At 44.1% G+C, this 11727-nt stretch overlaps 1 pseudogene; it reads right to left on the bottom strand.

The window, feature by feature from the left end:
• Positions 1-1278: 1278 nt before the first annotated feature.
• LOC132428051 (large ribosomal subunit protein uL13 pseudogene) lies at positions 1279-1891 on the bottom strand (annotated as a pseudogene).
• Between the last annotated feature and the right edge of the window lie 9836 nt (positions 1892-11727).

Raw genomic sequence — 11727 nt, 5'->3', positions numbered from 1 at the left:
TACCTTTCTGTTTGCTGGATATTGTAGTATTTCTGTAAATATTTTTGAGCTTTGTTCTGGGATGCAGTTCAGTTACTTACAAACAGTATTATCCTTTCAGAACTTGCTTTTGAGCTTTGTTATCTGGTACTGAAGCAGGCTTTATTCTAGGGTACCTTTGTCTCAAAACTGAAGCTAAGCCTTCTGAGAACTCTACCCAATGCCACATGAATTATGAGGTTTTCTACTCTGCCTGCTGGGAATAGGAACTATTTCTGGCTTTGTGTGAGTTCCTGGTACTGTTCTTCTATTCTTTTCAGAGAGTTCTTTCCCCAGACCTGGATAGTTTCTTCACAAACCTGCACTGATCAGTACTTAGCTGAAGACTTGAGCAGGACCCTCTACAGGTCTCTTTTCTATCCTCCAACTCTTTACCCTGCAAACTCTATCCACACAGACTCCATCAAAGTACTCTCCCTGGAATCCCATTCTCTGCTTCAGACAGAAACTCCCTCCAGGGGGCACATCAAGGCAAGTATAGGGTTCACTGCATTTATTTCCCATCTCTCAGGGTTCACTGTCTTTCATTGTTTGTTGTCCAAATCTTAATAACTATTGTGCCATATATTTTATCCAGATTTTTTTAGTTGTTTTAGGAAGGAAGGTAAACCTAGTCCCTGTTATTTAGACATTGCTGAAAGCAGAAATCCCATCTAATTTTGCCCCGCTACTCAATGATGTCTTTCTTTTTCTTTTTTTTTTTTCTTTAAAAATAATTTATTAGTTTTGGATCACAAAATATAGGGAAGACACAAGGGCAATGCCTGTGACCCCTTGGGCCGTACTTCCCTTCCATAAACACCTTTTAGAACCCCAGACTCATGCTGTCCAAGCATTCTCTCACATCCTGACAGCTGCAGAGTATAGTACTGACCATGTGGGACACTTAAACAGACTCCTTGTAAGCGATGCGGGGGTCCCTTCCAATTAGGTCTTCCAGCTCACTTTTGCCAATATTGCAACACCAGTGGTTGTTCCAACTGTCCATGTCCTAAAACTCTCATGAATGAATAGGTCACAGGCAAATTCTGCCTGCACAGTCCTTATAACTGTCTACTCTTTTAAAATGGCCTTTCTTAAACAGCAGTGACTAAGGCCGCTTCACTATACCCAGACTTCTAAGCCCCAGACTGCCTGTGGCACCTGGATGGCAGCCCCTGGGGGTCCCCCACATCCTAAGGTGGCGATGGAGGAAGGGCAGGCCAGGCCAAGCTTTAAGAATAAACAGTTTTATTGCGCTCAGACTAGGAATCCATGGGTCTTGAGGACCTCTGTGAATTTGTCAGTTTTCTTCTCTCTGTTCTTTTCGGCCTGCTTCCGTAGCCTCAGGAGCTGCTTCTTTTTCCAGTAGTGGATCTTGGCCTTCTCCTTTGTCTTCTCCTCCAGGGTGGCTGTTACTGCCTGGTACTTCCAGCCAACCTCACGAGCCAGCCGCCCTAGGTAGGCAAACTTCCTCACAGGCTTCAGATGCACAACCTTGAGGGCGGCAGGAACCACCATCTGCTGTTTCTTGTCATAGGGTGGCGGGATCCCATCAAACACCTTGAGGCGGTCCCGAGCGGCCTGGCCTCGCTTGGTCCTGTGGGGCAGCATGCCTCGCACTGCCCGCCAGAAGATGCGGCTGGGGGCTCGGAAGTGGTAGGGGCCGCCGGAGGGGTTGGTGTCCATCCGCTTGCAGAGGAATGCCAGGTACTTCAACTTGTTTCTATAGAAATTTCCATAAATGCTGATGCCTTCACAGCTGCACAACCACCATCTTTCAACCCAGAAGCACCTGCTTGGTCATGATGGCCGCCTGGAGGCCCAGGAGATGGCCTCGGCCATCGAGCACCAGGACCTGCCCCTCCGCCATCTTCGGCAGCTGCCTGGGAAAGCATTCAGTGATGTCTTTCAATGGGCAGGAGTTTTTAATTTTCAGTAAGTCCATTTTATTCACTCTTTTTCCATCATGCTAAGGACTACGAAGAATGCAACAGTAAGTAAGCAGAATACAGCATCTGCTTTTCTTAGACGCTCTCAGTCTTGTAAAGGAGTAGGAAGTTACAAGTAATACTTTGGGTCAGTTGAGATGAGTAGAGCCAGAGTTAAATATAGAAATGTCCAATAGCTTCTGGCTTGAAAATGGAAAGGGCTACTGGGTTTGGCAGCATAATAGCCTCCAGGGATGTCCAAGTCTCAGTCGTTGAAACTGTGAGTATATCACCTTACATGGCGAAGAGGATTTAGCGCATGTGATTAAATATAATGATCTTGAGATGATCCTGGGTTATCTGGTTGTGCCCAATGTAATCACAAGGGTCCTTATAAGAGAAAGAGGGAGTCAGGAGGCTCAGAAAAGGAACCGTGACAATGGAAGCAGGTGTCAGAGTGGTGGGATTGCTGGAAGGGGCCACGAACCAAGGATTGAGGGCAACTTCTAGAAGCTGAAGAAGGGAAGGAAACATATTTCCCTCTAGAGTCTCCAGAAGCAAAGTAACTCTGCTGAAATCTTGATTTTTGTCCAGTGAGACCCATTTTGGACTGCTGAACTCCAGAATTATAAGATGCTAAGTTTGCGTTGCTTAAAACCAGTAATGCCGTAATTTGTCACAGAGGCGATAGGAAAATAATGCAGGTATTGAATTGAAGGGCTGCTTTTTCCTCTGGTCACAGCAGGGAGGTACCTGGCTGAGTAAATTTCTCATATGGAGGCTTCCTCATACACAGGTGATCATTGCTCACCTGTTGCTCTATGAAGGACTAAATTCAAAATGCCTGTCAGTTTCTGTCAGCCTCCGCTGCTGGAATAAATATTTGAACTCAAAATGATAGGTAGTTCTTAGGCAGGTGCTTGTAGCTACACTGGTTTCCTATGAATCAGAAGGAGTCCCTCACACTCTACCCTCACAGCCAAAGGGGATCTAAATCACGTAAGGACTGAAGGGAGGCAATGACTTTACAAGACCTGGACTTGGAAATTTTATAATACTTTTAACACTCAATGGAAGAGTCTTCTTCCCTTTGTAAAATTTAAGTCTATTCTTCAAGCTTCCTACTTATGTTCAGCAACCCAGGCTTTGATATCCCTAACCAGAGGACTAGTTATATATGAGTCTCTTGGCCATATTTCTCTTCAGCTTGATTTCCCTTTTCTTGAAGTAATTTTCTAGTATTGATCCAGTGAAGTTCTCGTCGTGATGCCTGGATACCTTAGTGACCACTTGAGGTTAAGTCAAAGTGCCTCTTTAATAAAGAAAATTCCTTAATAACCAGCACAAGATGTCCATATAAAGACTACAAGCAAACTCGAGTCCTTTTCCCAGATCATTGCGTTAGAGGGTTAGCAGCCAAGGAGATAGAATGCAGAGCGCAGAGCAGTCTCCTTCCTGTCCCTGGTGGGAACAAAGCCAAGGACACATGGTTGTCACTTTGGATTGCAAAACTCCTCCCTGTGTGTGGGGATGTACATGGACAAGCAATGAGCTGAATGTGCACAAGCGTTGTATTGGATGAGAACCCTGCTCCTGGCCAAATAGCAAATAGCAGGGTGCATTGTTGAGGCTAATCCCGACTCACTTGGCCTCTCTGTGAGCAGTGAATAATGCTCCACAGCCTCATACGTCCAGGCATTGTGCTCTAAGTCCAGGCAAGGCTAGGAGGAGACAATGGGCTTAATGACTGTACTGCTCCACTTTTTTGGTGGGGGGGGCGGGAGGAGGAACATTTCATAAGGTCCTTGTGGAACAAGCCAAGACAAGATTTCAAAACAGAACAGATAAGACAAGAAGATGCTCATGAGCGGAATTAGGTTTGCAGTGTCCTAAATCTGTTTGGTTATTTACCAGATGAATAATACTTTCAAATCAGACTGGTCCTACATAGAATCAAAACAGCTGTAAAAAAACAAAGAAGTTAGATAACCAACTTTTCCTTCCTTGAGGACATGATATTGAGGAATTGGCTTGACTGACAATTTTCTCTATTTTTGTTTTGGTTTATTGAAAGAATTCACTTATTTCACTTATCTACGAAAGTTTCCATTTAGAAATGGGTTCAGGGGCTTCCCTGGTGGCGCAGTGGTTGGGAGTCCGCCTGCCGATGCAGGGGACATGGGTTCGTGCCCCGGTCTGGGAAGATCCCACGTGCCGCGGAGCGGCTGGGCCCATGAGCCATGGCCTCTGAGCCTGTGCGTCCAGAGCCTGTGCTCCACAACGGGAGAGGCCACAACAGTGAGAGGCCCGCGTACCGCAAAAAGAAAAAAAGAAAGAAAGAAAAACAGACATGGGTTCAGTATGCAGTTGTAGTGTGTCCCTGCTTTAAACGCACACACACACCTTTCTTTCATCTCTTCTTTCCCTCTCCTGACCTGGGAGATTCTCAATATGGCAGAGGCTAAAACAATACTCTTAAAATTGAGTTGAAATTATTGTACTTTTTGTGCTATCATACGGCTCTCAGAATACTGATATCGAAGTCCACAAATATTAAGTGCTGGAGAGGATGTAGAGAAAAGGGAACCCGCCTACACTGTTGGTGGGAACGTAAATTGGTGCAGCCACTATGGAAAACTTTATAGAGGTCCCTCAAAAAACAAAAATAGAGTTGCCATATGATGCAGCTATTCCACTCCTGGGCACACATCTGAAAAAAACTATAATTCAAAAAGATACATGCATCCCAATGTTCATAGCAGCACCAGTTACAATAGTCAAGACATGAAAACAACCTTAATGTCCATCAACAGATAAATGGATGAAAAAAGTGTGGCATATGTATAACATATAGACACACTGGAATAGTACTCAGCCATAAAAAAGAATGAAATAATGCCATCTGCAGCAATATGGACGGACCTAGAGATTATCATACTAAGTGAAGTAAGTCAGAGAAAGGACAAATACCATATGATATCACTTACATGTGGAATCTAAAATATGACACAAATGAACCTATCTGTGAAACAGAAGGAGATTCACAGACATAGAGAACAGACTTGTGGTTGCCAAGGGGGAGAGAGGGGAGAGGAAGGATGGATTGGGAGTTTGGGGTTAACAGATGCAAACTAGTATATACGGGATGGAAAAACAACAAGGTCCTACTGTACAGCACAGAGAACTACATTCAATATCCTATAATAAACCACAATGGAAAATAATATGAAAAAGAATGTGTATATATATGTACAACTGAATCACTTTGCTGTATAGCAGAAACACAACCTTATAAATCGACTATACTTCAATAAAATAAATTTTTTAAAAAGAATACTGATATCAGGTACTCCATTTGTAGATTGCCAACGAAGTAGTATGTAGAGGTTGGAAATAGTGTTTGAAGAACTCTGGCTTGGAGATACACTGTTGGGCCAAAAATCTCTTAGAAGACTGTTGGGCTGGAGGATGCAGCTGATTCCTGCAAATTGTAGCATTCATGAGGCAGGTGAGAACACTTTTAAGGTAGAAGGAGTTCAAGGGAGTTTGGTCCCAAGCGTTAGATAATTAGGCAAAGATAATTTAATGTAGAAAAACTCTATGGACAAAAATAGTGAATCACTGAGTCGTGGAACAGGTGGTTTTTAGAACAATTTTGGCTTGAGGCTAGAAGATCCAGGTAGAATGGGCCCTCTTTCCTTAAGGGCTACAGAACTACAAAAGGCGTTACAGTCTTAAACTTGGAAATAAAACTGAAACATGGAATTATAAAATCTAAGGGAATTGCATGCAAGTGGCCCCAAAGCTATTACTTTACGCAGCAAATGTATTATTTAGCACCTATAATGTGCAAGGCACCTGCTAGCAGTCTGAGTGCAGCAGTGGACAAGACAGGTGTGGTCCTTATCTTCAGTGGAGCTTAATATTTGGGGAGAAGACAAATGTGATAGGCCAAAGAGTGGCCCCCAGAATGTCTACATCCTAACAGTTGGACCTTGTAAATATGTTACCTTGCACAAAGGGACTTTGAAGATTTTATTAAGCTAAGGTTCTTGAGAAGGAAAAATGAGCTTGGATTATCCAGGTAGGCCCAAGGTAATCACCAGCATCCTTATAAGAGAGAGGCAGGAGGACCAGAGTCAAGAGAGATGTGATAAAAAGCAGAGTCAGGAGAGAGAGAAGGGGCCACAAGCCAAGGAATGTATGTGACCTTTAGCAGCTGGAAAAGGCAAGAAAATGGATTTTCCCCTAAAGTTTCCAGAGGGAATGCAGCCCTGCTGACACCTTGATTTCAGCCCAGGGAAACCCTTTTTGGCTTTCTGACCTCCAGAAATGTAAGATAATAAACTTGTGTTATTTTAAGCCACTAAGTTTGTGGTAATTTGTTATAGCCACAATAGGAAAATAATACCAAAAAAAATAAAATAGCAAGTAATCAGTCTAAACCCTGTTTTCGCAATCATTGTGATGGTACCATGAGGATTGAAAGCACAGGATGCCACTAGAAAGGGTGACAGAGTCTTGCTCTAAAACAGGACCAGAGCCCACCTCCCCTCCTGGAGGAGATGAGGAGTAAGTTGAGCAGGAGAAGATGGGGAGTGCTGTGTTGCGGGCAGAACGACCTTGGCCAGACCCCAGTGCATGAAGGAATTTGACTCACTGGAGATGGGGGAGGGGAGGAAGGGTCGGAGTAAGTGGGTGCCAAGATCAGAGTCGTGTTTTGGAAGATCACTCTGGCTGCTGTGTGGGGAATGGATGTGAGGAAAGACGAGCAGAAGGGGGGAAGCCAGGTGAAGACTGTTGCATTCCTCAGAGTGAGGGATGATTATGAGAGTTTGGACTAGCATGGTGATAGTGAGGGGAGGGAAGCAGATAGATTTTGGAGAGTACAGTCCATAGGACTTGGTGATCAGTTGATTTAATCAGTAATTGTTTTTAATTGCTAACTACTGTTCCATTACATGATTATATTATTATAGATTTCTCAATTCTCCTGTGGAGGAACATTTGGGATTTGTCCAGTTTGGGGCTATTCTGAATAACATTGCTGTCAGTATTCCTGTACAACCCTTATTATGAACATAAAGTTTCATTTCTCTTAGGTAAATACCTAAGAGTCAAGCTGCTGGGTCATGAGGGCGGAGTATATTTAACTTTTTAAGAAATTGCCACACTGTCTTCCAAAGTGATTGCACCATTTCATCCTCCCTTTGATGATTTATTGGACTGTGAGGGTGGTGCAAAAAAAACAGGGGTGTTCTTTCAAACTGAACAATGTGCCCAGCTCTTTAAGCAGCTCCCTGTGTTTTGAGTGTTGAGAGAGACAGAGAGGTGAAGTCCATTGTCCTATGAGCACCTCCCCCGAAAGACAGAATCCCTCGGTTCCTTGAGTAGAGGTGGGGAAAAATTTTTTTTAAAGTTGCTTAAATTGTCACCAAATCATTCTGGGAAGTATTTTGCTTGCAAACTTGTAGAGACCATATTTCACCAAATCAAATAATAAGATTGGATCAGAGGTTCAAATTTCAGAAGCTAATTGCTCTTGGACTATTTCAGACAGGGAAACAGGCCCCACGCTGTTAGGAGAGGCTCATTCTCCCCTTAGTCAGTGGAATGGAAGTCTGGTCTTGATCTGCTCTGTGGCCTATTCTGTGTGCTACTCTCTCTTTCAAACCTTCCCCACGCCCATTTTTCAGCCTCCAAATTTGCAAGTTCAGGCAAAGACCACACCCTCTTCATCACTCATCACTCACTAAACAGAATGCTTTCTGTCAATTGTCCCTTAAGTCCTGCCTCTAGAAAGGAAAATGTTCCAGCTAAGGGGTATCATCCAAACCAGGATTTTGAGAGATAAGAGGGTATCAACTAGAAAGGACACTGAGATCAGCCAGGACTGTCTCAGGCAAACCAGGGTGTACAGCCTGTGGTCTGGAAATCTAAATTGATCTATTGATACATAGTAAAGTAACAAAGGAAGGACTATGAAAGGTATACCGACTAGAATGAGAGCTGAATACATAGAACCCTAAAGCCAAGCAGACTAGGAGTTTCAAGGGAGATCTGAGAAAGAGATTACAAGTGAATGATGATCTTAAACAGCTGTGGCTTATAAGAAACCTGGAGAGGCCAGGAAAGTACGTTACAAAATGCCTTGGTGGATAGAAATGGATTCCTTTTTGATTGATTATTCTCTTGCCTAGGGAGTAAGAAATCCTTGAATTTAGAAGAAGGGGTTCAGTGATGGCTCCCCATCAATGGCTATGGCCACCCCAAACCTCTGGTGGGACTTTATTCTGAAAAGGGGTCTTTGCAGATGCCAGTAAGTCAAGGATCTCCAGATGAGATCATCCTGGGTTATCTGAGTGGGCCCGAAATCCCGTGACAAGGGTTCTTATAAGAGAAAGGCAGAGGGAGAGGAGGAGAGGGCTATGTGAAGACAGGGGCAGAGACTTGAGTTCTGCAGCTACAAGTCGGGGAACACCTGGGGCCACCAGAAGCCTGAAGAGACAAAGAAGGATTCTCCCTTAGACCCTTGAATGAGAGTTCAGTGCTGCCATCCCCTTGATTTCAGATTTCTGGCCTCCAGAACAGTGAGAGAATGAGTTTCTGTTGATTTTAAGCCTCCCGATTTGGGGTAATTTGTTACACAACTACAGGAAACTAATATAGGGTGAAAAGGAGACTCTTGGTAAGCAGATCTGAGGCTGGGGAGGGAGGCAATGAATATATGAGTATGAATGGGTGTGAAATTCCAGATAAGTCCAGACAGAGTGGAATCTGAGGGCAGGAGAAAAATAATAATAATAATAAAAGTGGAAATTGTGTTCATGGCCAGCTTCTCTTACAGGGTCACAGCCAGGGTGACCCCAGGACAGCTCTCTCACTCTGCTGTTAAATTATCCACCCAGTTTGAAAACAAAATCCAGTCAGAGATTGGGAGGAACCTACTCCCCCCATCTATCCTGTAGGTTCCATAAATACACGCAACTTCTTCACTTAGTTCAGGCTCATTACCCATAAAGCAAGCCACACAATTCAGTTCTTTTAATCATTTTTCTCATTATTTTTCGTTCTCTATTTTAGTTGTCTCATATTTCTTCACTTCTGTCAACCAGTCCCTTGGTTATACATTTTTCTTGTCATTTGCCTTGGAAAAACAAAACTAAACAGCATAATTAGTATAGTTTGTATGAAAGATGTGACTTTTTAGGGGGGAAGAAGTTGCTCTTAACTGCTGATTCACATTGTAAACATCTTTGACTACTGTGAGTGTACTGGATTTCTGGTCCCCACAGGGCCCTTCATGGGGTCCACAGACTCTGTCCAAAAATGGTGACCCAGGCGTGACTGTAGCAGAGGGACCTGGACATTGGGACACATGGCTAAGACTAGGGTGGCATGTGGTGGGGACAGATGTCCATTCTCAGCCAGCGCTCTACCAAACTGGGTGTCTACATTTAAAATTTTGAACCCAAGATTTTAAAAAGGAGGGCATTTAATCCTGAAAATAAAATAACAACTCCCTTTGAAATATATTCTCTTTAATCCAGCAGCACTTGATGTTTGCAGATGGTTTTCCTCTGCAAAGCCTAAGGAGAAAAACCTTCCTAAACCTGGTTCTTGAACTTCAACCCCCCAGCATCAGAGGATTAAGTTGCTAAATTTGATTCAAATTTAAAATTGAGTTTAGACTTGAGAAAGGCGATGTAAGAGGGTGGCTAAAAGCCTGAGCTTCAGGTTAAGCTGAATGTGTGTTTTGAAGTGCAAACATGTCCTGCTCTGAGACCTGGTCTACATGATAATAGGGCTGTTGTGAGCATCAAAGGAGAAATGTCTGCAAGGACCAGGCACACAGTAACTGCTCATTAAATGTGTTCATTTCAACAACACTGGGGTGGGCTTACCCCACCATGAAGTGTGGAAGTGAGATCTACCCCTTTTCTCCTTTTGAAGCCATTCGTGAATTATACCATTTAAGTAGTTAAGAAAAACCTCAAGGAGGGGTCCCAGCGGCCCCTCCTGGCCTTTCTACCACAGCCCTCACCATCCACTAGGAGGCACTGTGCTCAGCCTCCTCTGCACCAGCCCTGGGCTGACGGTTGGCTGAGATTCCCAAGTGTGGCATGCAGCTTCCAGCCTCTCCAGGACCCATGCAGCCAACCCTATTTGAGCCCTTCCTACCCTGGTGCAGGTCCCTGACCCTCTCAGGGCCCTGAAGAGCCCAGCTTCCAGCTTTAGCTTGGGCCCCCTCAACCCTGAGAAACACTTTGAGACAATCCAGTCTCGTGGCATCAGGGGTCTGGACTTCGGAAAATGAAAGCTTCTCAGTTCTTTCCCAGATCCAGGGACACGTAAGGCACTGGGTACAAATCCATTCTAAGAGGGAGAAAACATCACTTTCATCATATTCAGTTGGTTAAAGCGGTTGTAGACTCAGCCCAGAGTCAGATGGGAGGATAATACTCAAAAACTTGGATACTGAAAGGCATGGTTCTTTGGGGTCATCAAAGTGCAGTCTATCATATCTACTTTGTAGGCTCTATAGTACTTCCAAAACAGTACTCGGTCTCATGTATACTATTCAACTGAACACGTATTTATGAATACTATCAGTTTCAAGTCACTCTACTAAGTTTCATTTTGTTTTGCTCTGTTTACGAAACGGATGCTTGTTTCCGCTTTACTTAGGGGTCTCACAGTTGAACAGACAGAACAAATACACATGTACACAAATTCCAGTGGAAGGCATATTACAAACCCTTGCTATTCAAATAAGTCAAAAAAGAAGAGGATTTCGTGAAAAGAAAGATTATTTTGAGATATAGGATTATGGGACAGTTTCATGGAAATTGCTGGGAATGTGCTTTAGAAATTGTAAACCACGATTAAAACATTTATTACCATCGTTGTTATAAAATCATAGCCTCTGCAATAACTATATTTAGGAGTTTCTGCTTCCTCAACATCTAGTGGACCAATCTGTTCACTTTGCAAAAGCATACTGGTGAAGAGTTTGGGCTCTAGAGTCAGCCCACCTGGGTTGAAATCCTAGCTGTCTGACGTTGGGCAAGTTACTTAACCTCTTTGCGCCTCAATGGCATGACCTTAGGGTGGAGAGAATATTATCTTTCTCATCAGGTTTTTTGATTGAATGTATTTGAGGTGCCTAGAATGGTGCTTATCACGTAAACAATGCTCGTAAGTGTTGTGTTGTCAATAATTACGATGGCCTGAATGTTGCCCCTCCCCCAAGATGTGCACCTCCACAGGAATCTGTGAATATGTTATCTCACATGGCAAAAGGGACTTTGCAGAGGTGATTAAGGGCCTTGAGATGGGGGGAGGATATCCTGGATTATCCAGGTGGGCTGATGTGATGTGATGACCACAAGGATCCTTATAAGAGGGAGGCAGGGGCTTCCCTGGTGGCGCAGTGGTTGAGAGTCCGCCTGCCGAAGCAGGGGACGCGGGTTCGAGCCCCGGTCCGGGAAGATCCCATATGCCGTGGAACGGCTGGGCCCGTGAGCCATGGCCACAGAGCCTGCGTGTCCGGAGCCTGTGCTCCGCAACGGGAGAGGCCACAACAGTGAGAGACCCGCGTACCGCAAAAAAAACAAATAAATAAAAATAAAGTGGTTTTTTTTTAAAAAGAGGGAGGCAGGAGGATCAGATTTCAGAGAAGGTACGGTGATGATGGAGGCAGATGTCAGAGAGATGCCAAGAGAGGTATTGACCCAGGCAGCCTGTAGAAACTGGAAAAGGCAGGGGACAGATTCTC

This window comes from Delphinus delphis, chromosome 7 (genome assembly GCF_949987515.2).
Source record: "Delphinus delphis chromosome 7, mDelDel1.2, whole genome shotgun sequence".
Taxonomy (NCBI): domain Eukaryota; kingdom Metazoa; phylum Chordata; class Mammalia; order Artiodactyla; family Delphinidae; genus Delphinus; species Delphinus delphis.
Note: the sequence above shows the minus strand (reverse complement) of the source record. Positions and strands in the feature narration are given on the sequence as shown.